General features: G+C 47.9%; 1 protein-coding gene across 1 annotated transcript in view; it reads right to left on the bottom strand.

Moving 5' to 3' along the window:
- The window catches only part of CHD9 (chromodomain helicase DNA binding protein 9), a 232,851-nt gene extending 213,320 nt beyond the window's left edge, over positions 1–19,531 (bottom strand). The window contains exon 1 of the mRNA XM_042970467.1: positions 19,179–19,531. The gene's annotated coding sequence lies outside the window, so the exon portion shown is untranslated. The remainder of the gene's footprint in view (positions 1–19,178) is intronic.
- Positions 19,532–27,718: the final 8,187 nt, after the last annotated feature.

Here is a 27,718-nt window from a genome sequence, read left to right as displayed (position 1 = left end):
TAACTTAAAAAACATGTTTTGTGTTTTATTCTTTCCAGAGCCCTTTACACATATCTCGTATGCACCTCACAAATGATCCCCCCCCCCCAACCCCCATTTTAAAAATGGTAAAACTGGGGGACTTGGGTGGCTCAGTCGGTTAAGCATCCAACTCTTGGTTTCAGCTCAGGTCATGATCTCACAGTTTCGTGAGTTCAAGCCCTGTGCGGGGCTCTGCGCTGGCCATGAAGCAGCCTGCTTGGGATTCTCTGACTCCCTCTCTCTCTGCCCCTCCCCTACTCATGCTGTCTCTGTCTCTCTCAGCATATATAAATTAAAATAATAATAATAATAATAATAATAATAAATAAAGATGGTAAGACAAAGGCTGGAGAGGCTGTCATTTATGCAGGTGGACCCGAACCTTCCAAGTGCTGCCTTCCAAGGTCAGTCTGGGCCACAGGTCAACACAGGCAGGTTGGGCAGCCCCTGCTCGATGGGGGTGGGCAGGCAGGGGGGAACCAGGTGAACCAGGGCTGTCCACTGGCAGGTCCAGAGGTAGCCCAGTCTGTGTGTAACTGGTGTGGCGCAGACCCTGCAGGGCCTCAGGGAGTCGTGCAGTGCGCAGTGGAAAGCTCCTGGCCACCGATTTCACGTGCTGCTTGGCAGTTAAGAAAACACTGAGTCTAGCACAGCAGGCTCTGGACCCTTTCATGGGCATCCTGAGAACTGTTGCCTGAACATCTGGGTCTGATAAAGGGAGACCCACGTGGGCTTCCCTGCCCCCTTTCCCATAACTATTTCCGCACTTACCCTTGAAGCTCTGTGCGTGTGGCTGTTCTTTTCTTTCCTTTCCTCCGAACATATGGATTCCCAGCTCCTATTTCAAACTCAAATGCTCCTCTCCTATAAACTCCCCAAAGCTCTCAATTTCCTTTTTCCATTGCTCATTCTTTCCTAAAGTGCATGAAAAAGCCTCTCTTAGCTCTGTTCCAATTTCCTTGTTTATAAAAGAAGGGCAAGGAGAACAGTGATTTCAGTGATCAAGGTTAAGCATGGCCTGATTCCTTCCTTAGGAGAACACACCTCAATAGCCTGGGAGATCAAAGCTTACCAGGTACAAGAACTAATCACAGGAAAGCCCTGATTCCCCCCCCCCCCAGTACTCAGCCTGCAGGAGGCCTGGTATAGGACCATCTGCTCCCTTTAGCTGGCTGAAATGTCCTTTCTGAAAGTCACTAATAGAATAGAAAAAAGAAAAGTCACGAGCAGGCACGATTCCCGGAAGGTTACTGCTCAAGTGGGAGTGTATTATCTGGGGAGGGAGGGACAGGTCCTGGCCTGCTCCTTAGCCCGTGGCCTTATATTTCCTCACAATAATGGCACCTTACTCCTTGCAGGCAGCAAAAGCCCAACCCTCAGCACTGAAACTGTACACATCAGCATGGACGGGGGCCAGGGGGGAGAGGCAGTTCGATGCACCATCTAGGGCCTGGGGGGCAGAAGGTCCTCACCCAGGCAGAGGTCACAGACCACTAGCACCTGCAGCCACCCAGTAGGTAACACAAATGGCCTAGGGGCTGAGGTCATAAAAGGCAGCTGACACCGGTCAGCCTTAAAGAGCAAAGGGTGGTGGCAGGTGGGGACTGGAGACGACAAGTCCTCTCTGACAAGGGGCTGCAGCTACTCACCTCGGGCTGGTTACTGCTGTGGAAGAAGGTGAGCTCTGTCCTGCCAGATCTTCCATTTTTCCCAGGAAGGGGAGATCTGGATTTTACACGAAGTCTCCCAACTTTAGAATGGACTGAAAGGAAAAATACTGCAAAGGCTGACAGTATCAGCCAAACATAATCTAAGAGCTCACCTGAACACCCCGTGTGCAGCCCTGACCTAGGGGGCAGGTCCTCAACAGGTGCCGCGTGGCAGGGAAGGTCAGGGAGGAGGTCAGATGATGCTGCGTGGGGCGGGCACACCGAGGAGGTGAGGCTGCTTGCCATTCCCGGGGCTCAGGAAACACTGTCCGACTTTTGTCATCCTATCACGCTGCGTCTGCTGCCACTTGGGTCCTTACCAACAGCCCTCTAACCCACTTCAGAAATTCTCTTCCTCTCCAAGGCCAGTTCATGAGGCAGTACAGAACCCTCTCTTTGGGTAAGGCAAACCATTCCCACCACCTCTGACCAAATTTGAGTCAACTTTTTTTTTTTTTTAATTCTTTAAAAATGTTGATGGATTTTTGAGAGAGAGACACACACACAGCGCAAGCAGGGGAGGGGGAGAGAGAGAGACACAGAATCGGAAGCAAGCTCTAGGCTCCAGGCTCTGAGCTGTCCGCACAGAGCCCGACACGGAGCTCATGACCTGAGAGGGCATGACCTGAGCTGAAGTCAGAAGCTTAACAGACTGAGCCACGCAGGGGTGCCTTTGAGTCGACTTTCAAAACAACTTAAAATTCACCTGCCTGTAGAAGAATCAAATAGCACCTGCCTTTCTCTCATACTTGACAAAATCATGACCAGTGACTCTGGGTACTTAAGAAGCTCTTTCCCCCAACCCCCCAAGAAACATACTGCGCTTCAAGGGTAGCTTCTGTTCCTCATCGCTGTGGGAGAGATAAGAGGGAAACTGAGGCATAGACCTAGAAGCTATTTGTCAAAGATACACGTATTTGGCAGGATTCCAAAGAGCTGGGAGAACCACGTACTAAGCTGTTTTTAAAAGCTTAGGGGGTCTTCCCGAATAGTGCCTAAAAGAGAGAAGTAGAACTGCCTTACAATGGGATGCAATCTAGAACACTGAGAGATGAGGAAGGTCACAGGCCGAGGTACGATCATTGAATCTCTTTCCCTGGCATCACCTTTACTCTGCCACTTAGATTCTTTTATTCGCGTAATTCCCTCCACCCAGGGAGTGAGGCAGATGGGTGGGAGGGGACGACAAAGAGACGTTTCAGAGCAAGGGAAAGTGCTCTGCACAAGCAACTGCCTGCAGCTGGGTGTGTGTCTGCACCTCTGGGTGTGTGCGGATGTGCATGCTTAGTTTGTATGCAAGCCATTTTGGTTGAGAAGTGTTTCTGTGCTTCAGGAAATACCTCCCAGGGGAACCTTCCTGACTTCAGTCTCTGTCTCCCATCTCCCCAACACACCACGGCTGTTCATTTCATCATTATATGTCTACAGAGCACCTTCTCGGGGGACTGGCACCGAGATGATATCAATGAACAGGAAAGGCCCAGTCCTAGTCCTCCGGGGGCCCACTGTTTAAGATGGAGGCAGACAGGAGAATGGGAGACTGCACATCAGCGGGCGAGCACTTGGACAGCGGGAGTGGACGTGGAGAGGGCACGGAGGAGGCCAAGCTTGAAAGGCAGAGGGGAGGAGTCCAGGACCACATTCTGGAAGAAATGAGGTCTAAGCTGAGATCTGAAGGTCGAGTTGGTACTGGACCAGGTAAAGGGAAGGTGGGTGTTTCAGGCAGAGGAACTAGCATGGGCAAAGATCTGGGGGCAGATTCCCTCTCCCCCACCAGCCCCAGCGCTTGATGAAAATCTGCTGTTTGAGCTCAGGCACAGGCCATCCCAGGGAGAGGTTCCCGGGAGCTCTGGGCCCAAGTATGGGACTGATATGGCAGTGGCCAGAAGCCAAGGCTGAGAACCTTAAAAGTCACTGTTGTCAGATTTAAACTGCTTCATTAAAAGCATCCAAAGTGCCCTCCTGTCCTTAAGGTCCTCAGATGATAGGATGGAACAGGAAGTGTTCAGGGGACACTCTGGAGTACGGCCCTTCCTCCTGATAAAGGACATAAACACTAAAGGTAAAGCACAGAACCTGAGACAAACTCACTTCGAAATGCCAACTTACAGAGGTCAAAGAACGTTCATACTTTTGCTCTCTCTCTCTCTCTCTCTCTCTCTCTCTCACACACACACACACACACACACACACACACACACACACACACACACACCTGATGGGCTAGGTAGAATGTCAGATTTTTTATATTATTTTTTTAAAGTTTTTATTTATTTATATTGTGAGAGACGGAGAGTGAGAGCGGGGGAGGGGCAGAGAGAGAGGGACACAGCGCTGACAGCACAGAGCCCAGCGTGGGGCTGGATCTCACAAACAAACCATGAGATCGTGAACCTAAGCTGAAATCAAGAGTCCAGATGCTCAGCCAACGGAGCCATCCAGGCGCCCCTTATATTATTTTTTACGGAGGAGGAAACTGAGGCTCCAAGTGGGAAAGTATCCAAGGTTATTGGCTCCTTCATTCACTCACTGACTCCACAACATTAACCCAGCTCCTGCTGTTGGCAGGCTTGTGCTAGGCACTGTGGACATGGTGAATAACGAATACTCCCTACTCATGGAAGCCAAGGTTCAAACCCATTGCTCTGATTCCAATCCCAGTGCCCTTTCCAATACACTGAACAGCCCGTTGGATATGTGTTCTCTGGGGTAGTGCTGCAGTGGGTGGGTCTTCACAGCCTCACAGTGTTTGTCAGCAACCCTCCACCCACCCCTGCAAACATACCATCAAAGAAAACACAGCATAGCTGCTATGCAAATGTATCTTCAAGGCAAGGTGCAGACCAGATTTTCTCTGGAAGCCCCTCCCATATAGAAACCTTACCTACCAATGGTTGTCAAGGTTCTGGTTGTCTTTGAGTCACTGAAAATTTTCCTATTCCACCTCCACCCTCTGTACTAGCCTAAAGAGAATGCTTTAAAACCCTCACCTCGGGGTGCCTGGGTGGCTCAGTCGGTTGAGCCTCTGACTCTTGATTTCGGCTCAGGTCCTGATCCCGTGGTCGTGAGATCAAGCCCCATGTTGGGCTCTGTGCTGAGCCTGGAGCCTGCTTGGGATTCTCTCTCACTGTCCCTTTGCCCCTGCCCTACTTGCATGCACTGTCTCTCAAAAAAATAAAAATAAAAATAAATAAAGTAAACCCTCACCTTTGGCAAGTCTTCCCTCTAAACACTGTCCTACAGGAGTAGGGATGGGGTAAAGGTTCTTTCAAAGGAAAAGGGGGGGGGGTTGAGAGGAGGACGACAAAACAGGGGAAAGCACAGGAAGAGGACACACCAGACACACTGCCCCCTGGATAATTCTACTGAGCTATAGCTGGCCAAGGTCAGAAATGACTGGCAAAACCCGACCAGACAGACATCTCTGAAAGACGTTTGGGAGAGGCGGGTGTATCTCCCCGGAGCCTGGGCAATGTTATTTCCTGGGGCAAAGCAAGTCACAAAGGATGCAAGCTGATGACTGAATGTCTGGGGCAGGGTGGGAGGCAGGGCCAGGAGGTGGGGGTGGAGTGGTGGAAAGGGAGGAGGGGCAGAGTGCTGGCTGGTTTCACACAGACAAATCTCTTCATTTTTCCAGACTGGAAAAAGCTGTTTGGGCTGTGCACATTTGCAGAGAGTCACGGTATTTACTACGCTTCCTGGCTCAACAGATTTCTTTTTGTCATTCAGTCAAACGCAGCTTGTATTTTTCGTAGCCAGAGCTGAACAGCCCATGGGGGCTCTTCCCCCACATTGTGTTCAAAAACACATCACCAGTGACTCAAAAAACCCAGCTCATATGGGCAACAGGAGTGGGTGGGGGTAGCAATGTTTTAGAGATAAAGACCCACATTTAGACAAACAGTGTCTCCCCCTTGGAGGCATTTAATAACACTCCTTATTTGCCCAGCCCACATTGTTTTCTAGGGAGCCGTAAGAACAAACTGCTATTCTAAAACCTGATTCCTGCACTTGGCATGTGACTCTCAGTTATCCACATTGACAGTGGTGGAGGATAGGTGCAGGAAAAGTGGTTAATTAAAAAACAAAAAACAAAAACCTTCTTGCCAGAATGTGCCTATGCACAGTTCAGCTCCAGACATGCTTCTGGCCAAATGTCAGGTTGGAAAGTTGGCTGCTGAACCACTGTATGCTAAAACAGTACTTCAATCCAACAGACATTAACTGACCACTTACTATGTGCGAGGTTCAGTGCTAGGGGTGGGAGTATCCAAATGGACCACAACTTAACATGCACTTTACATTTTTAATAGAAAACAGAGTGTGAGCCCAATGCTATGCACAGCTACTGGTGGAATTTGGGGCGTCAAACATGCACCAGGTGAGTAAGGGAAGTCTTTTTGGGGGTAGGAGAGGGGAGAGACCCCTTCACATCACACTCGTAGGCTTCCATAGGCATAATGCCAGCCAAATCACCACACTGGGAATACAGTCATCACATCTTGCTCAAACAACCTACAGTCATGCCGCCCTGAGAGTCGGAGAGTGGGAACCTCATCTTCGGAGATGATATGACATATTCAGGCGATGTCCGACCCCTCTGGCCAAGGTGAGGGTGAATAAACAGGCATCCCTGATGATGCAAGTTAACATCACCTGATACAATGGAATACAGCCTCTAACTTCTTCCTTTTCTTGGGTTGCCAAAGCACAAAGTCATCTTGCATTGATTTAAAGAGAGAAAGGACCCACACAGACTTCTCCGTCTTGTTTTTGAGTCAGGAGCTCTGGGGAGTCAGAGAGGGGTGGAGGCTGATGGAGGGAAGGAGGGGTCTTTAGGGGACCAGGGAGTTGGGGAAGCTGGGAATTCTGTATAGTCCAAGTTGACTATGCCAGATGTAGCTCAATTTTTTTTTTTTTCTTTTAAGAGACTGTTATGGGTTTCCTTTCCAAAGTGGAACTGCAGGGATGGAAAAATGAGTTTCAGTTGCTATGGAAATAGGAGTTGGCTGGAGCCTGCGGGAGCAGCAGCTGGAGTAGAACAAGTGGCCAGGAACCTGGCCCTGTGACAGAGGGGCTTCCGGCTGGGGATAAGACAACAACAGGCGTTAGCAGGGAGGAGGAGGAGGGAAGAAGAGAGAGGAGACAGATTCTGCTGCCTATGGATTCTGCAGACACGTAGAGTGATAGAGAACGGTGTGTGCGTGTGCATGTGTGTGTGTGTTGGGGGGGGGGGGGGTTGCATGTACATCCCCACAGGCCAAAAGAAGAAAAAAAAAAAAAAAAAGAGGGAGAGAGAAGCAAAATAAATCACTGCCTGAGGAAGAACAGAGCTTCACTGGAGACTCTGAGGTCAAAAAAGCCCTAAGACAGTTGAGTGACAGAAGAGAAGAGGCTTGTTGTTTCAAAGACTTCCAGGGGGTAAGCAAATGCCTGAGCAGGGACTGGCCCTCGCACTCTGTGCTCCCTCACCTTTTGTCCTCACACAACTCTTCAAATTGAAACTGACGTGGGCCAGAAACACAGCCAACAAAATCCCCGCGGGGTTAGTGAGACTGTGGGAGTGGGCAAGCTGGTGGTTCTGTTTCATCTGCATCGGTGGGTCACTGTTTCCGTTCCAGGTAGAGAGCCTGCATGACCTAGGGGCTTGAGGCTCTTCTAGCCTGACGCTTCAAAGGAGTCTGAATGTTCTCAGCATCACAAGCTGAGGAGGTGTTTTGATTAGGCTTATGGTGACTTCAGGTCTTTGCTGGATCCTTCAGCAGGGCTCACCTGGAGGAATATTTTTCTATTCTCACTCCTATCCCAGTAAGAGGAACCACTCAGCCCCCTTCCTCCCATCATGGTGGGGGTGAGTGGACAGGGGAACCTCACCTTCACAAAGGGACTCAAAGTTAGGCTTTTGACACTATACAATTCTATCACTGTCTATACATGTTGTCCCTGAGAAACACTGACAGGGTCATACAGTTTAAGCTGTATTTCTTCATTTTTCAATATATCAAGACTCTAAAAAGTGGAAATAAGCATCAAAGATGAATAAAATACTTATAAATAAAATTAACCAAGGAGGTAAAAGACTCATACACTAAAAACTGTAAAACGCTGCTGAAAGAAATTAAAGAAGATACAAATAAATGGAAAGACATCCCATGTTCATTGATAAGGAAGCTTAACATTAAGCTGGAAATACTACTCAAAGCAATCTATAGATTCGATGCAATCTCTATCAAAATCCCAACGACTTTTTTTTTTCAGAAATAGAAAAATCCATACTAAAATTTATATGGAATCTCGAGAAACCCCAAATAGCCAAAATGATCTTGAAAAAGATGAACAAAGTAGGAGGACTCACACTTTCTGATATCAAAAGTTACAACAAAGGTATAGTAATCAAAGCAGCATGACATTGGTATACAGACATATAGAGCAATAGAATAGAGGGCCTAGAAATAAACCCTCACGTGTATGGTCAAATGATTTTCAACAGGAGGCCAAAAACACTTAATGGGGAAAGGATAGTCTTTTCAACAAATAGTGTTGGGAGAACTGAATACCCACATGCAAAAGAAATGAAGCTGGACACTTTATACCAGAATTAACTAAAATGGAACAAAGACCTAAACATAAAATCTAAAACTATAAACTCTTATGAGAAAACACAGAGTAAAAGCCTCATGACATTGAATTTGATAATGATTTCTTCCAGATGACAACAAAAGCACAGATAACAAAAGAAAAACTAGATAAACTGAACCTCATTAAAATTAAAAACTTTGGTGTACCAAAGGACACTATCAACAAAGTGAAAAGGCAGGATGGGAGAAAATATTTGCAAATCATACATCTGATAAGGGATGAATATCCAGAACACATAAAGACCTCCTACAACTTAACAGCAAAAACAAAGCAAAACAAAACCCAACCTGTTTCAAAAATGGACAAAGGACCTAATAGACATTTCTCCAAAGAAGATATATAAATGGCCATTAAGCACATGAAAAGATGCTCAACATCACTAGTCATCAGGAAAATGCAAATCAAAATCACAATGAGATCCTATTAGAATGGCTATTACCCAAAAACCCAGAAAATAACAAATGTCGACAAGGATATGAGAAATAGAAAGCTCTGCGCATTGCTGATGGGAATGAAAAATGGTACAGACACTGAGGAAATGGTATGGTAATTCCTCAGAAAATAAAATAGTAGAATTACCTTATCATCCAGCAATTCCACTCTGGATATATACCCAAAAGAACTGAAAGCAAGGGTATTTGTACACTTAGGCTCATGGCAGTATTATTCACAATGGCCAAAACATAGAAGTAACCCACATGTCCGTGGACAGAAGAATGGATAAACCTAATACCATACACGCATACAAGAGGATACGATTCCATCTTAAAAAGGAAGGATATTCTGACACCTGCCACAACACGGATGAACCCTGGAGACATTATACCAAGTGAAATAAGCCAGTCACAAAAGAACAAATATGGCACGATATCATGGATACAGTTTACCTGGAGTAGTCTAAATTATAGAGATGGAAGGTACAGTGATGGTTGTCAGAGTCTGGAGGAAGGAGGGAATGGGGAGGAAATTAAAATTAATCAGAAAATTGAAGTCTTTGTTTACTGAGTTTAGGAAGATGAGAAAATTCTAGAGAGGGATGGTGGTGATGTTTGGTTACACAACCATGTAAGGTACTTAATGCCACTGAACTGTACATTTTTATATGGTTAAAATGGTAAACCTTACGTCATGTATATTTTCCCACAATCAGTGTGTGTGTGTGTGTGTGTGTGTGTGTGTGTGTGTAAATAACACACAGTCAGCCTCTTGACTTCTGCGAAGTTCTGCCCTCACAGGCTGTCTGTCCAGTTAAGCCCAGTCAGCACCCAGGATAGGTTCTTTCCCCTTGTCAAAACTTACAGAGGTGGAAACAAGACCACAGGCTGGTGTGGCGATCCCCTCGTGTGCAGGCGGGATAGAAAGATGAATGGAGATGAGGATTGTTCAGGGAGGACAGTCCCCTTGCTCTGATGCAGGGTCTCCAGTGATAAGGGCTGTCAGGCAAGAGTGGGCACAGTGGGCACTCTGGCAGCTGAGAGGAAGAGGGGGACTTTTGCTTGGCTGGCAGGTGGTATCACAGAGGAAGTGGTGTTTCAGGGGGCTTTGAAAGAATGAGGATGTGCATGTGTGTGAACTGGGGGAGGGAACTTCAGGTGGGTTGTCTGTCTGTCTGTCTCTAAAGAGAATGCCAGTTCAGCAGGGAGAGGAGGTGACCAGGGAGCAGATGACAGGAACATGTGCCACACAAGTCTGTTGTCTTGGAAGGTAAGTATTATAAAGGCATATTTGGCCTTGATCTGTAACCTTCTGGAGCAGACCCAGAAGGAATTTGAATGCCAAACTCCCAATAACAACAACTTCTGTGTACAGAGGACTTACTATGGTGCGTCTTACTCAATAACCCTAAATGGTAGGGAACAACATGAGCTCCATTTTCAGCTGAGGAAACTGAGGCCCAAGTGGTTAAGCAACTTGCCGAGAACACACACACGGCCAGTAATGGTGGAGCTGGGCTATCAACCCAGAACTACATGGGTCTCAAACTCTAATACACAGAAGAAATGCCTCAGGAGCTAGTTTTTTTGTTTTTTTGTTTTTTTTTTAATTTTTTTTTTTTAACGTTTACTTATTTTTGAGACAGAGAGAGACAGAGCATGAACGGGGGAGGGTCAGAGAGAGAGGGAGACACAGAATCTGAAACGGGCTCCAGGCTCTGAGCTGTCAGCACAGAGCCCGATGTGGGGCTCGAACTCACAGACCGTGAGATCATGACCTGAGCCGAAGTTGGAAGCTCAACCGACTGAGCCACCCAGGCGCCCCAGGAGCTAGTTTAAAAACACAAATTCCATTCCCAGTGGCCAAAGATGGAATCTTTTGAACAACAAAACTAAGTAGTATTGGATTATAACCCAGAGTATAAAATAAAGCCCATGAGTCCATATTATTATAAATAAAAAGAGAAATTAATAAATGGGAGAGAAGAGCCAAATCATCTGTGCTGAAGAATTCCAAATAAATAATGTAGATATACTACCCTAAAGAAGGGAGGATAGAACTCCCCAGTGCCTCAAGCATGGGCTGTGCATAATCACTTCCTTCCAAGAGTACGGCATGGAATGGAGTGGCGGGGGGGGGGGGGGGGGGGGGGGGACGGGAACAGAGTAACCTTACAGTGGACAGACCTGACAAACGTTCAGTCAGGTGATCAAGGTATCAACAGCGATAGGTCATGTTGACCATGAAGTGATGAAAATGGCACTTTACCTCTGTGGCCTTCCTCTCCCAAACCCATAACACCAGTCTAACCATGAGAAAAAGATCAGACAAATTCCAATAGAGGGGTTATTCTACAATATACCCGACCAGTACTTCTCAAAACTGCGAAGGTCATCAAAAACAGGGAAATTCTGGGGCACCTGCGTGGCTCAGTCGGTTAAGCGTCTGACTTTGGCTCAAGTCATGATCTCACAGTTCATAGGTTTGAGCCCTGCGTGGGGCTCTGTGCTGACAGCTCAGAGCCTGAAGCCTGCTTCAGATTCTGTGTCTCCCTCTCTCTCTGCCCCTTCCCTACTCGTACTCTGTTTCTCTCTCTCTCTCAAAAAACAAACATTAAAAAAAACTTAAAAACAAAAACAAGGAAATTCTAATACAGTCACAGACAGTAGGAACTGAAGAAGTAACAACTAAATGTGATACTAGATGAGTTCTTGGAATCAAGGTAAACACTAAGAAAAACCGAATCAGCTATGGACTTTGGTTACAATGTATTCATATTAGTTCATTTTGTTACAACAAATGTACCATAGCACATTTGTTACTCTTAATAATAGGGGAAACTGGGTGTGGGGTATGTGGGAACTCTCTATGCTATCATGTCAATTTTTCTGTAAATCTAAACTGGTCTAAAAAAAATAAAATCTATTTTTAAAAAATCCCCAGGTTTACCCTCGGAACCTCTGGCCCTCTGCTGTGACTTTGCATAAGTGTATCAGAGTTGTGAATGAAGCTGGCCCCATTCCCTGCCTGTTGATGGACTTAAGAGAAGCCGCAGATACAGTGATATCGGCAGGGTGGGGGGAACAGTTCACCCCTCCTCCATTGGACTCCTCCTCCATCGGACTCCCTGTATGCCCTCCTCCATCGGACTCCCTGAGGTTAGGGATGGCGCCTCTCTCATTAGACTGGCAGCCTTCCTCATATGAGAACTGGATCTCCCCTCTCAGGCGAGGCAGCCTGGTGGCCCCTGAGGGCAGGGACCGCTTTTCCTCTTGAGGATCTCAAGAAGGCCTCCCTTAGTAGCCCCAGGGGCCACAGATTCTCCATATGCATTTTGTCTTCCTTTTAGGTAAGTCAAGGTTCTTCAGATGGGTGGGAGGAGAGGCCATGTCCAAAACGTACGTTTTTCAAAGCTGGCAAATTCGGCTTGTTCCAAAATAATAGGTCTCCCAACACACTCAGAGAAGCACAATCGGTGCTCATAACAGCAAGCTCAACGATCTCTTGGGTTTGGGACCCTAAGCTTCCTCTCTGGCGCCCCTCTTACCTCGCGCCCCGTAGCAACAGTGTAAAACTGGGTTGCTGCCAATTCTATAATGGAACTCAGCATCCCAGGAAACGGTGTCTCAGCTTCAAGAGGCTATTGTTGGAAGGTGCACAGCAAGTGACCCCAAAATGTGGGACAGTGTATCAGCAGAATGCACACACAGTATCTGTAATTACTGATCTGCAGAAGTTCTCAAGACAGGACAGGATGCGCCTCTGGACAAAGCAGGAAGAGCAAGGCCTGGAAATCAAATCAAGACGTGACAATGAGGGGGAAAAAAAGGCCGATTGTATTAACATAAGCTGAAGGAATATTAGGTAGACAGAAATGGTGGAGTGCAAGGAGCTCAGAAAAGCTGGTACAAAAGAGAAGGCTTTGAGAGTCTGTCTTATCTCCCACGTTGTTCAGAGCAGTGGGGTTGCTGGAAACTCTTGAACGTTACAGGCGGCTCAGAGGGCTGGCCAGAGCTTCCTGGAATACTCTCTTGACAGAATCGTAAGGCTGGTCCAGGGAGCAGGAGGAAGGCAACGATTTGGTCACTGATTTCAGTCACGTCTGCCGTGGGCACAGGGACGGGGGCTTAGATCAGGCGCGCTGTCAGTGTGGACCCTTGTACCCCTCAGAGGATACAAACATCTTAGCCTGTCCTATTAAAAATCATCCATCCTGCTCACCTTGTTTTGGTTCTGTGAATACCAATCTTCTAACTAGACCTTGGCTTCCCATGCGGGCTTCCCTACAGATGGAGGAATGTGCTGACAAGCTGACATAAAGTTTTCAGGCTGCCTCGCAGTGCTTGTCCCATTGTGATTTAATATATTTGTGGTCTGGCTTCCTTACCAGGCTCCTGTGAATTTGGTTAGTCTGTCCCTTTCAGCCTGATTAGCTGCATGTGCACCAAGGAATCAACGAACTATGGATGGTGCACCAAGCTCATCCCTGGCCCGTGAAGAATGAGCTCCACCAGTGTCCAGGCCCCCTCCATGCTGGCCCTAAGGGGGCTTTCTTTCAGTGACAGCTTCTCCCTGGACGTCACAGTCTAGCTGCTCTTTGCCACATCAATCACCCCAACCACAGCTATCAACCCTGTGCCCAGAGTGAGCTGTGGGGGCCCTGAAAACAAAGCATGCAGCACCAAAAGCAACTTTATGAGTCCCACGGGACAAAAAAGAATTAAGGAAGAGAGAGGCCCTTTGCTGGGGGGGGGGGGGGTATGATGCCAAGAACACACGATAGAGTATAAGCTGAAGAAGCTGGCAATGTTTAATCTAGAACAGGGAAGATCTGGTAGGGCCAGCAGGTTCCCTGTCATCAAATATCTGAAGGACTGTCGCAATGAAAAGGGGACAGATTTGTTCCCTGAGGCTCCAGAAGAAAGTATGACAACCAAGGGCCAGCAGATTCAGGGAGAAGGATTCCAAGTGGATAAGAAAGAGGAAATTTTCAACGGCAGATTTCCTCTACTACCAATAATTCAAATAATATCTTCACTTCCTTTCTTCCTCTTGTCAAATTGTGAGAAGTTTAAACCTGTAATTAAGAACATAAACTGTGGAGCAGGACAACCCGGGTGCACTTTCCAGTTGTCACTTACTAGCTATATAACTTTGGGCAAGTTATGTAATAACTTCCCTGGGCCTGTTTTCTCAGCTAATAATAGTACCTACCTCAAATAGGACTACACCCATGTGACTGTGGTGAGGAGTAATGAAATTATGCGAGAAGGGGGCTTAGAATAACACGTAGCACATAGTAAGTGCTCAGTAAGTGGCAGCTATTATTTTTATCATGTTCTCATACTATTTTTCATGTTTTTCTTTAAGCAGAAATAAATTTATGTAAATCCATTTTATCTTTAAGTTAAAAAAATTTTTTTTAATTTATTTTGAGAGAGAAACAGTGTGAATGGGGGAGGGGCAAGGAAAGAGAGGGAGAGAGGAGAATCCCAAGCAGGCCCCGTGCTGCCAGTGCAGAGCCCGACACGGGGCTCGAACTGATGAAACTTTGAGATCGTGACCTGAACCGAAACCAAGAGTCGGACGCTTAACAGATTGAGCCACCCAGGAGGTCCTATGTAAATTTATTTTAAAGAAAGCTCTCTATATTACTACTGTAAATGTAGAGAGACAAACACTTGCCCTGTAGAGGTGGGAGCTATAAAAATAAACAACACGTGGGGCGCCTGGGTGGCTCAGTCAGTTAAGCGACTTCGGCTCAGGTCATGATCTCATGGGTTCGTGAGTTCAAGCCCCGCGTCGGGCTCTGTGCTGACAGCTCGGAGCCTGGAGCCTGTTTCAGATTCTGTGTCTCCCTCTCTCTCTCTCTCTCTCTCTGACCCTCCCCCGTTCATGCTCTGTCTCAAAAATAAATAAACGTTAAAAAATAAAAATAAAAAAATAAACCACACGATGTTATGAAATGTTAGCTAACGAAGACTGCCTGTTCCACGACCTGAATGTGAGGACTGCCATCTTTTCCATAAAAAGGAGAGACAAGCCAGTTGAGTACTACACTGAGACTTCTTTTGTTGACTGTAGCCAGGAGAGTCTGGTGAGCTCTGGGAAGGATAAGGCCCGTGTGGTTGTAGCTTCTGGTCTGGGGACAGACAGCAGCTTGGAGAGGATCAAAGAGGCAGCTTAAAAGGGAACATCTATCCTAGTCTGAGGCTTCACGTTCTTTAGTGCCACGACTCTATTCCACACCAGATCATCTCACAAGGTCCCCAGTGGCGTATACACGGCACACCCAAAACACCCAAATCTGAAACACTTTGTAGCTTCCCCCCTGTACTCGTCACCGCCCCCCCAGAGGTCCCCTGCAGACCTGCAGACTCTTGCACTGCTGGCCTTTTTCCTGCCTGAAGGCTTTTTCTGGCTGCCTCGTGTATACCACAGATGGTGAGCAGAAGCGCGAAGGCAGGGAAATACCCCAGCTTCCTTGCCTCGTCATGGGACATATGATCTCTCCAAGGGTCCCCAGTGAGACTGAGCCGTTGCCCCAGTGGTAACTCACTTACCAACACACCCTTTCCCCTTGTCCACATGGCTTTCCTCTCTTCCCCAGGTCCACTGCACTCTCACCGGGCTTTCTGCCATCACTTCCCAATTAAAGTCCTGGCACCCAAATCCTTGTCTCATGATCTGCTTTTGGGGAAACCCCAACCATGGCAAAGTTTAAACTTTAACCCTGGAATGAGGTGCCCAGTGAGTAAACGCCACGTCATTGGAGACCTCAAGAAATAGCTGAGGACCCTCCATGGGGATTCATGGGTCAGGTAAAGATTTAGCTAGATGGACATTTAATATTCCTATGATCCTCAGGTCCCATGACTCTAGATAAAGAGTTGGCAAACTACAGCCCATGAGCCACAGCCAGCCCACTGCCTGTTTCTGTACAATTGTGAGCTAAGGATGTTTTTCCCATTTTTAAACAGTTTTAACAAATCAAAATAAGAATAACATTTTGTGACCCATTAAAATCCTATGAAACACAAATTTCAGTGCATGTAAATTAAGTCTTATTGGAACAAAGTTGCACCCATTCATTTCCATACCCTCTACAGCTGCTTTTACTCTACAGACACACAGGTGAGAGCATATGCAACTGAAACCATATGATCCGCAAAGCTCAAAGTATTTCCTACCTGGCCCTTTACAGAAAAACGTTTGCTGACCCCTGTTCAAGATCACCATCCTGCAGGGACAAGAGGCAGATTGAGACCTGGCTATCCCATGGACGGGAAGGCCCAGTGCCAGACCTAGAATTTAGGGGGTAGCTTGCATCAGACCTTCTCAGTCTACAACTTTGTGCCTATCCTCACTCCTCCTTCTGCCCCTGCAGGCAACTGGGACTCTTCTACTGAGGCATTACTGGTTTTACACCAGGAATAGTTTTATTTTTAAAGGGCATGGGATTTGTCTTCTCCACACTCCACCCACTGTCCCAAGTAGTTTCATCCATGCTTGAGGGCTTCTGCAACCGCTTAGTGATCCCTCCCCAAACCAAACCAAATCTCCAGCCCAGGACTGTGTCCTGAGATCTCTCATCAACATCTGATGATGTCTGTTCAACATCAGATTAAGAGGGAGGTGCTGGAGGTAGTTTTGCTGCTCACCAGCTGTGTAACATACGACAAGGTATTTAACTGCATGGGACACCAATTTCATCATCTGTCAGAAGTGGAAACCATCCTGCCCAGCCTGCCAGGATTACTGTGCTAATCGGATGAAATGAGAGCTGTCCCCAAAACACAGTGCCACCTGGCCTCAACCTCTGTCTCCAGCATATTATCATTATCGTACTTCTGTTCTATTTGCCTACCACACTCCCTGCATACTGGCTTTCCTTGAGTTCCCTGACCTTGCCAAGCTCCTGACTACCTCTGGGCCTTTGCACATGCTACTTTTTCTGCCTAAACACTTTTTCCTCATCCTGTGCTTGGCTGCTTCACACCTTTCTGATACCCAGTCTAAGGCAGGCCCCTTCTGTATGCCTCCCCACCTTGATTCTTTCATTGCATGTGCAGTGACGTGTAATTTCAGTCAATTCTCATTATTCGCAGCGGCTATGTTCTGTAAATTTGCCATGAATATGGAATTAGCAAATACTGAACCATTGTTCCCAGGGGGGAAGAAAAAACCGAAGTTAGGTTTCTGTGAGCCTCTGGTCACATTTTCATCAACAGATCAATCAATACCTAACCTTGTTTTATGTGTGTTTCTTTTAAAATTTATTTATTTTTTAACATTTACTTATTTTTGAGAGACAGAGAGAAACAGAGCATGAGCAGGGGAGGGGTGGAGAGAGGGGAAGACACAGAATCCGAGGCAGGCTCCAGGCTCTGAGCTGTCAGCACAGAGCCTGACACGGGGGCTCAAACTCACAAACCATGAGATCATGACCTGAGCTGAAGTCCGGACGCTTAACTGACTGAGCCACCAGGCACCCCATGTGTGTTTCTTTTTAAAGACACCTTATTTAATAAATATTGTTGATTCATTCATATTGAACTCAGCCAAACCCAGGACAGCTCATGCCTGAACAAAGCTTATCTAATAATACACATTTTCTCTGTAAGGCACCTCACAACCTTCTTGTGTTTAGGGGCATTAGTCAGCACTTGAGCATGATGCTTGGGGGTGATTTTAAACAGAAATCACCAACCAACAGAAAAAGCACAAAAATGCAGAAAACATGGCACAAAATAAACCACAAAGAGGACACCTGTTTACAGTATGAGAGCTAAAACCAGAAGGCACAGCGTTGCCTCGTTTTGACCTCAGCTGGGAACGTGCATGTTGGGCAACTCCAATTTTCTGCCACTCTGCCCATGTCCATGCATGACCACGAAAGTGCTGCAGGTATTGATTTCAGGGTTACAAATACATTTCAGCGAGTAGGGGGATTCGTGACTACAGAATCTGCAAAAAAACGAGGATCCATGATACTTTCTCCCATTTCCCTCATTCAGCGAAGTGTGAATTCACAGAGACTTGGCTTCCCTCTTACTCACTGTTTTAGCTCTAGAATCTGGGAAACTGCCTGGCACATAGTGGGCTCTCAATAACAAATATATTGTGAATGAACGAATGAGTCAATTCAGTGAAAGTGCTTTGCTGGCAGCGGCGATAACTGTTGTTTATGGGAATGCGCCACTGAGATGCCCTGTGCTAAGTGTTTTGTCCACATTCTCAGTCAATGAGGGAAACAGCAGATTACTTCCGCACATGGGCCCTAGAGACAGATTCCCAGGGATGTGCCTCTTCCTAATTATATAACCCTGAGCAAGTTCTTTGGCCTTTCTGAGGCCCAGCTTCTTCAACCATCATAGAGGGTAATTATAGTCCTACCTTGTGGGCCATATGAGGAGTCGAATGTGGCAATGCACAGAAAGCTGGCAAGCACCAGGCACAGGTAGGCCCTTAGTAACCATTATCTTTAATTGTTAAATTTTTTTTTTTAACGTTTATTTATTTTTGAGACAGAGAGAGACAGAGCATGAACGGGGGAGGGGCAGAGAGAGGGAGACACAGAATCAGAAGCAGGCTCCAGGCTCTGAGCTGTCAGCCCAGAGCCCGATGCGGGGCTCGAACTCATGGACCGCGAGATCATGACCTGAGCTGAAGTCGGACGCTTAACCGAACGAGCCACCCAGGCGCCCCCCCATTATCTTTAATTGTTAATAATTCCCACAACAAGTCTATGTGTTTTTACGCTATCATACCCATTTTGCAGGTGAGGAAACTGAGGCTACAAGTGGTTCCATGAATTCCTGAGGGACGGGCTGGCTGTGGGGACTCCAAGCCCATGCTGGTAACCACTTTGCTGTTACCTAAATACAAGGGATCATTTTTATCAGCTACAGGGGATCTTACTCTGCCTGCTCAGTGACATTTACCAAATGATGGGGCAGCTCTGGCCAGCCCCTGAACTTCCAGGGGATCTGGATCAAGAGGAAGACTCCCTGGTGAGTCTTCTCTCACATTCCACATCAGTGTCTTTCTGTTCTCTGCCCATTTTTTTGTTTAACCCCTTCAGAACCAGTCCTACTGGGAGGGGGAGGTGTTGGTTTGTTATCTTGGGTTTGACAGCTCAAAGGGGGAGATATTTCCTGCTTCAAAAGCAGGGAAGAGGAGGAGGAGGAGGAAAAGGAGGAGGAGGAAAAGGAGGAGGAGGAGAAGGGGAGAGGAGAAGAAGAATCAGCATGTACAAACGTCCTTGGGTTTTGTGCAATCTTAGATCAAGAGTCCTCAAACTTAGCTGCTAGTTGCAATCTCCTGAAAAGCTTTTAAATATCCAAATGCCCAGGTCCAACCCAGACCACTTACCTTTGAGTCTCTGGGGGTGTTACGGGGGCATCAGGATGCTCCCCAAGAGCTTCCAATGTGCGACCAAGTTTGAGAACGGTGCTTCCGTACTGAGCTGCAAAGCTCAAGTCGCCTTGGTCACGGGTAACTCTCTTCTCTTTGGACTTGCCCTTCGGGGACTCGGGCACGCTTTCCAGAGGCACAGGCTAGTAGGGGACGTCCGCGTGCCAGCGACCTGCTGTTCTGCGCTGCCCCTAGGCCCAGCTTGGAGACTGCGGGGCTCCGGGTCCCCTTAGGCAACAACACGTGTGGCCGCTCCGACTTCTCCGCTCATCTGTGCAGACCGCGCGCGGGGCTCCGCGGCCGCCGCGCTGCCCACCCCGACCTCAGAGGCTCGGGGGAAACGCCCGAGGCTCCGGAATCCTACCTAGGCTGCCGGCGCTGCCCTCCAGTCCCCGGAACCCTGGGGCTCGGGTTCGCTCCGCCGCCCGGCTCCGCGGTGCCTTTCGCCTGCGCCGGAGAGGCGCCCACTAGAGCGCAGGCGCCACCTAGTGGGCGCGCGGAGGCGGCGCGGGGGACGCGGCCAGGAGGTGGGAGCGCGGCCCGGGCGGAAATGCGGCCGCGCTGCCCACGTGGGCGGCTCTCCAGGTCGCAGCGAGTCCCGGGCGCAAGTCCCGGCCGGCTGGGACCACCTTCCTTCCCGATCCCGCACTGGGACCTGAACTTGCTGAACTTCCCCTTGGGGGCACGGCGGGGCAGCCAGGCCCTGCCTCCCGGCCTGGGAGCCATCCTGGGATTTTCCTGGCCGCACTCAGGGATCTTTCTTTTCATCCGAAAGCTTTCGGTACATCCCAATTTGGCATAGCCTCTTTTAAAAATACTCTGGGAGCACCTGAAGATGCAAGGGACTGGGTTTCTCTCAAGCGCAGGGAGGCCTTTACCCTCTCGGCAACCCTTTCTTCTCGCCACGGCCCCACCCCCTCCACGCCCTCGCCCACCTACCTGGTCCCTCCAATATCTTTGGCTGAGATTTATTAAACATCTAGTCCGTGTCAGACCCTGTGTTGATTTGGGAGACACGGTCAGGTCCCTTAGGAGTTGGCAAACCAGGTCATCTTTCTTGGCCGGGTGCCAATGGCGTTTTTTGGTTGGGGCTCTCCTGGTACTGCAGGAGATCTGACATTCCCTGATTCTCTGGCACTAAATGCCAGTAGCCACTGCTTAGTCAGTGGGGGACTGGGAGAGAGGGAAAGTAACATTGCCCCAGGCTGAAAACCTAATTAGCTGGTAATTAAGCAATGACCAGTGAAGTCCCACTGTGAGGATTTTTGAGGGCAATGGAGACCCTCGGCCACCTCTCTTCCCCACCCCACCCCCCACGCTTCCAGTATTTATTATTTTTTTACGAAGGCCTGCCAAGGGTTACAAAGAGGGTGGACTATTGAAAGTGTTTACATTTCATTTATTTCTTCCCTCAGCAAATGTTCACTGAGCACCTATAATGCGCCACTTTCTACACATGAGGGATAAAGGACAAAACACCCCAAAATCTCTGTCCTCATTGAGTTCACATTTAATGTAACAAGTTAACACAACACTTTTAGCACACACAGAAACACAGTGCGGTGTAATTGAGCTCTTTACGGGATAAGTACAGGATTTACAATAAATACAGAGCTCCAGAAAGATGTCTCTGCCGAGGGGCACCCAGAAGGAATCTTAGGGCTGGGTTGGAGACACAAGAGCCTATGCCATCAGGGTTAAGATGTGACAGCTGTGGGAGTGAATTTACTTGTTCCGGGGAGAAGGTGAAAGATAGATAGGCCAAGTACTTAACATTTGGGGGGGGGGATCATGCATCTCCCCCCCAAAAAAGGCACAGGTCCATCCCATGTGGGGGTATCAATCCTTCAAACTCAGAAGGACAAAGAGGAGAGGGGGGCTTCCTGAGAAATGGTGGGGTTGGGGTGTCCTCAGATCTTCAGTCTCTAGATCCAGCCCTCAGTCCTTTGCCCCCACCCCAAAGTTGCAGCTGCCCCCCTGGCTCCCCCATCTTCATACCCCCTCCCAACCCCCCCTACCCTCCATGTTCCCCCCCTACCCTCTGATGTTCCCCTTCCTGCTCCAAGCCCTCATAGGGCTCACCACTGGCCCCCATAGAGACCAAGATCCTAACCTCAGCCCACAATGCCCAGCGGGTCGGGTCCTGGCCCACCTGTCCATTCTCCTCTTCCACCATTCCTGTCTTTGAACCTTTCTTAGTTCTCAGAAAAGTGAATTCCTTGCCTTTCCCCAGTCACAGCAGCCACCCTACCCCTCCTCACTTCCAGGGAAAGGCTGTGAAGTGCCTCAACCTCACCCTCAGCCTGACCCTCTTCTGACCCTGGACCTGACCACAGCAGCCATGCAGGGGGAAGTGGGGTCAGGTGGATGAATGGCCGGCTGGGTGGATGGATGGATGGATGAAGCAGTCGGCCTGCGATGGGGGAGGAATAGGAGGAACCAGACGATCGCAGAACGTACTGGTCCCCTGACCTCCCTGGGCCTCAGTTCCTCAGTTTCCCCTCTGGACAAAAAGAACTATATATATACACACACATTTATATATATGTATATATATAAATGTGTGTGTGTGTGTACACACATACACATATACATACACATATATGCACACACACACACACACACACACACACACACACACACACACACACCAGAGGCAGAGTGGACGGGAGACGGATACAAGTTTTACAAAGTTATATGGGAAATGTCTTAATCTTATCTGTGTGAAGACTTTTGGAGATAACATCACCAGTGGAAATATTTAGCGACACTTTGTCAAAATGAGGTCTGTGCCAACCCTCCCTCCCCCTAGGTGTCTTCGGCCTCTCTGTCCTGATATAATCTGGTCAAAGTGACCATCAAGGGCAGAGGAAGAGGAGAAGGAGGTATCACCTGTGGGCACTGCCTGGAAGGGCAAGAGGCAGTGTGTGTGTGTGTGTGTGTGTGTGTGTGTGTGTGTGTGACAGAGAGAGACTGATAGGGCCCAGCCTCAGCTTGCACATGGCAGGCTGGTGCCTTGTTGAAGGTGAATCGGTCAGAGAAGTGCTGACAGGGACATTTCCCATTCTTTGGCTTTAAAGTGCCTCTGAGTCATTTCCAGGCCATTCTCTCTCCCCAGTCCTAGCAAGAGCTCCCTCCCCCACCTCACCCCACTGTGCCCCAAAGCATGCCTGGGCAAAGTCCTAGATTACAACCTCTGGGATTCTGACGTCGGGCATCACCTGATGAGGTTAAAGGTTTTCTAAATGACTTTCCGCTCTGGGTCCTCCTGGCGTTTTTCTCACCCCACCAATCGCAGTGTTTTGGAATCTGCAGTTACCCACAGATCTGTTGTGTGCATGGGTTCTCCATCGGTGGTCTCTGTGAGGGACAGCACAGCCTCTGACAGGGAGAGGTAGTGTCCATAATCATCATAATTATTACGATTGGCAATGGCTTTGGCGCTAAGAATTTCAGATGGGCTATTTCGTGGGAATCTCTCAGCAATCCTGTGAAGCAGGCACTATTAGGTTTCCCATTTTATAGATGAAGAAACTGAGACTCATGTTGTCATTTGTCTTTGGTGGAGGGGTTAGCGAATGGGGTGGCCAGGACTTCTATTTGGATTGCCCCAACGCAGAATATTTGCCTCTGAGCATTTCGCTGCTGTTTGGAGATCATCCACTACATCCTGGACACTGTGTTTTAGATACGGTACAGGATGGACAAAGCATTCTCGTTCTTAATCCCTCTTGTGCTCTTGCTCTGTCCATGCTTTCCTTCAAAAGGAGAATTTTGGCGGGCGCTTGGGTGGCTCAGTAGGTTGAGCATCAGACTCTTGATTTTGGCTCAGGTCATGATCTGAAGGTCGTGGGATTGAGCCTCGCGTTGGGCTCTGTGCTGAGAGCGGAGCCTGGCTGGGATTCTCCCTCTCTGCCTCTCTGCCTCTGCCCTTCTTCCCTGCTCACGTGCTCTTTCTGAAAGCAAGCAAGCAAGCAAGCAAGCAAGCAACTTTCTTCCAGAAAATTTACTTTAAAAAAAAAAGGAAGAATTTTGTTTTCTTTTGTTTTTAAAAAATAATTTCATAATTACATGTTATGAGATACAAGCTACTTTTAGTAGGAAAGGGCATATTTATCTTCCAGAGTGATGTTCCATTAAAGAGGGTGAGAATCCAAAGTGGAAGGACCCACACAGGGGGGCAGTAGGGGCATGGGTAGGGTGGCAAAGGAGGGGTAGAGAAGGAAGGAGGCAGGAATGCTAAAGAGACCAAGGGGAAAGGAGCTGGGTGCCTATCCCAGGAAGGACACCTGGTCTTCTCAGGCTGGCCCTGTGGGACTGAATGGCAGCTTGGCTTTTGGAGTCACAGTGTATCTATGATTGGCAGGAGTAAGTCTGGTCTCTTTCTGCTCATGCACTGTACCTACAAACCCTGCCAGATGTTATGACAAGTCAAGTCCCATTGGCTTCCCAAAGTCCAGGAAACCAAGAGCCAGAGAGTTAAGTAACTTGCTCAAGACCGCATAGCATGTACACGGTAGAGTTAGTATTCAATCCCAGATTTCTCTCATACTGACACTGGCGCTTCTAACCATGACCATTAGCTGTCTTTCCATAAGTGAATGTGAATTAAACTGAACTCCTAGGGAGGGACTTGCATTTCTTCATTTTGGCCACGATGACCTCTCCCTCTTCTGCCAGCTAATATTCTGCTCATCCTTCTAGGTATAGCTCAAGGAAGCCCTCCCCTACTCCTTCTTTCCAGTGTAACCTTTTCCCTGTGTCAAAGCGCTTACCTCATAGTTTAATTCCCTGTGGAGATATTGCCTCCCCTACCGGATTCAATGCCCTTCTAGAGCAGGGTGCATGTGGGTTGTGCTAGATGGTGCTCTGTTTGCCTTTCCACATCTGCTCTCTACTGTTCTCTACCCTGGTCTTAGTTCTGGGAGGTTGATCTAAATGGGCAAGACCAAAGGCTTCTCTGCCCACTGGCTTCAAGTTGGGTTTGGCCAGTGAGAGCCCTGGGAGAGACCAGAAGGAGGAGGGAGAGTAGGTTGGGGTGCTTATGCCCCCAGCTCCCTTTCTGCAGGGTGCCTTGGGCTGGCCACTGTTCTGACCTTGTAGTCATAGCTGTAAGGTGATGCTCTGCACGTAGCCCTCTCTGCCTCCATGTTCACGCCTCCTTAAGTACAATTCACTAAGTTTCTAGAAACCATACAACACCCAAAAAGGAACTTTGTACCATGTAACTCAATAAACAGCTGTTGAGCTAAATTAGGGGCAGGTTCATCTGTTTGTTTGAATGAGTAAGAAATGGGAGAAAAAGGATTTCAGTGATCTTCAGAACTAGGACCAGACGACAAATAAGCCCTTAGGTCCCTGGCAAACAGTTTTTATTTGTTTTTTTGTTTGAATGATTCTTTAAAAATTTTTTTTTTTTATTTTCCTCACTTAGTATACAGTAAATTTGACTTCCTCTCTTTGTGAACACAAAGGAAAGGCCATACACATGAGAATGCATCAAGGAGGTCATTGGAAGGCTAGGAAGAGAGCTCCAGAAATCAAGTTTTCCAGCACCTAGAGCATGGACTTATAGCCTCCAGAACTGTGAGAAAATGTCTATCGTTTCAGCCACCCCGTTTGTGGCATTTTGTTATGGCAGCTTGAGCAGATTCATGCAGGTAGATATTCTATGGTAAGTGACATGATTAATTTTGTAAGAAACGGCCGAACTGGTTTCCCAAATGGCCGCACCCTTTTGCATTCCCCACACCAGAGGCTCTGCAACCTTGCAGACATAGGACATTGTCGGTAGCTTTTATTTGTGTTGATATTTTATTCATGTGCTATGTTTTGTAGGTAGTAATAGCCGAGGAAGCAGTTTGAAGCTGAAAATATTTTGGAAGTATCCTTCTGAAGTCCTGTCCATCTTTGGGTCATCCATACCCCATTTCTCTTTTCTTGTCTTTCTTCTGGCCTCATTCTGTCTCTAGGGCAACGTCCCCTAGTCAGAGCCAGCTAGTGGTCTGGGAAATTATAGCCCTCATTGCAGGTGAATCTATTTCTGAGCGAGTTGAGGAAGCGGGGCTGGCTTCAGGAGCCCTGTGCATCATTTAAAGTCCTGCGGTCACCATCTTGAAATTCTTAATAATTTTTATTATTTATTCATTTATTTTTATCATATTTTTATTTATTTAGTTAGTTTTAGAGAGAAAGAGACCATGTGCAAGTGGGGGAGGGGGAGAGAGAGAGAGAGAGAGAGAGAGAGAGAGAGAGAGAGAGAGAGAGAGTGTTCCAGGCAGTTTCCACATTCAGTGCTGAGCCCCAGGTAGGGCACGATCTCAGGAGCTGTGAGATCATAACCTGAGCCGAAATGGGAAGCTGGACATTCAACCGACTGAGCCACCCAGGTGCCCCCAAATTCTCAATTATTTTTGAACAAGGGATCCACATTTTATTTATTTATTTATTTATAAATTTTTTAAATGTTTATTTTTGACAGAGAGAGAGAGAGAGACAGAGCACGAGTGGGGGAGGGGCAGAGAGAGAGGGAGACCCACAATTCGAAGCAGGCTCCAGGCTTTGAGCTGTCAGCACAGAGCCTGACACGGGGCCGGAGCTCACGGACTGCAAGATCATGACCTGAGCCGAAGTCGGACGCTCAACCGACTGAGCCACCCAGGTGCCCCTTATTTATTTATTTTTAAATGTTTTATTTACTTATTTTGAGAGAGAGTGGGAGTGTGTGAGCAGGGGAGAGGCAGAGAGGGGAGAGAGAGAGAGAGGGAGAGAGAGAGGGAGAGGGAATCCCAAACAGGCTCTGCCACTGTCATGGTCCCACGAGGGCTCCGTATCATGAACCGTGAGACCATGACCTGAGCCAAAATCGAGAGTCAGACACTTACCAACTGAGCCACCCAGGGACCCACATTTTAATTTTACACTGCGCCCCACAAATTATGTAACCTCTTTTGGGTGCAAGAGGTCACAGGCAGGACAAGGCTTCTCACTAGGTTCATTTCTTTCTGACCACGCCTCTAAACTAACCCAAACACAACCTGAGGGTTACACCTGGCTCCTGGGTGCCCTTGAGGCCTGTCTCTTGTGCTGAGTTGGGTTAGCCATGATTAATTTGGAGGCTTCACAAAAGGATTGTTCCCCTAGGATCCCAGTATCCAATGAGGACTTGCCTTAACTAGGGCCTCTTGACTGGAAGGCAAATGAAACCTCCCTCTTCCACCCGGACACCCCCAAACTGTACTCTCCCGTATAGGGAGAGATAGATCAACAATGTCATCATATCGTTTCATCATCTCTCTGCCAGCCCAGTTGGCAAGAAGCTCATTCAAAGAAAGGTGATTTATGGACAGTTGTACCACCTTTAAGCAGATCACTGAATGCTCAGGTTCAGGAGGATAAATGGTATTAACCAGAGGCACTGAGGGCAAGGGTGGGAGGGGCAGGCGATGGGGAGGTCACAGTCTTTGGAGGCAGCACCCTGAGCTGGCTGCTGAGCGTGCAGGCGTGTGACCTAAGGCACTCTGGACTCAATTATTTCAACTCTAAAGTGGAATTAGTGATACTTCCCCACAGGACAATTTGATCATGAGGAGTCAACAAGAAGACTCTGTCATGTGTCTGAGACCAGCATGCATCCACCCTCCATAAGCGCAACGGAGCTGATGTCCTTTTGAAGGGCTCAGCACCAACCCAAGAAAGAATAAATTTTGTACTTCTCTGAAAAGCCACTTCACAGACCCGCTTGATGCTTTTTCCAGCTTCCTAGGAGTTGGGTCAGGATTATCAGGCTCCTTTTAGATTTAGGAAAAGGAAAGGCTAGGTGATCAAAAATAAACTAGGAGTAATATAGAGCACTGGGGGGCTTGCGTGGCTCAGTGGGTTGAGTGTCCGGCTTTGGCTCAGGTGACGATCTCACGGTTCATGGGTTCGAGCCCCATGTCGGGCTCTGCAGCAGCAAGCTTTGGGTTCTCTGTCCCCCTCTGTCCCCGCCCTCCCTCTCTGCCCCCGTCTCTGTCCCCTTCTCTCTCTGCCCCTACCCCCCTCTCAAAAATAAATAAACATTTAAAAAAAATATAGACGGGCGCCTGGGTGGCTCAGGCGGTTAAGCGTCCAACTCTTGATTTTGGCTCAGTTCATGATCTCACGGTTCGTGAGTTGGAGCCCTGGGTTGAGCTCTATGCTGACAGCATGGAGCCTGCTTGAGATCCCCTCTCTCCCTCTCTCTCTGCCTGCTCCCACCCCCCTGCTTGCTCTATCTCTCTCTCAAAAATAAAAAAACTTAAAAAAACATATAGAGCACTGGAGTGGCTAACCTCAGTTCCATACCATGTGAGGCTTCACTCAAGAAGCATTACATCTGAGATCGTTCACTCACAGCTTCTGATGAGGGAGCGTGGGGCAAGCTGAGGGCAAAGTACAGACCAACAGCACCCCCTGCCCCCAGGTGGGATATGTGTGATATCCCTTGGACACTCCTGGATACCCAAAAACAAAGGAAA

The sequence above is a fragment of the Panthera tigris genome, chromosome E2 (assembly GCF_018350195.1).
Source record: "Panthera tigris isolate Pti1 chromosome E2, P.tigris_Pti1_mat1.1, whole genome shotgun sequence".
Classification (NCBI taxonomy): domain Eukaryota; kingdom Metazoa; phylum Chordata; class Mammalia; order Carnivora; family Felidae; genus Panthera; species Panthera tigris.
This window is presented reverse-complemented; position numbering and strand designations above follow the sequence as displayed.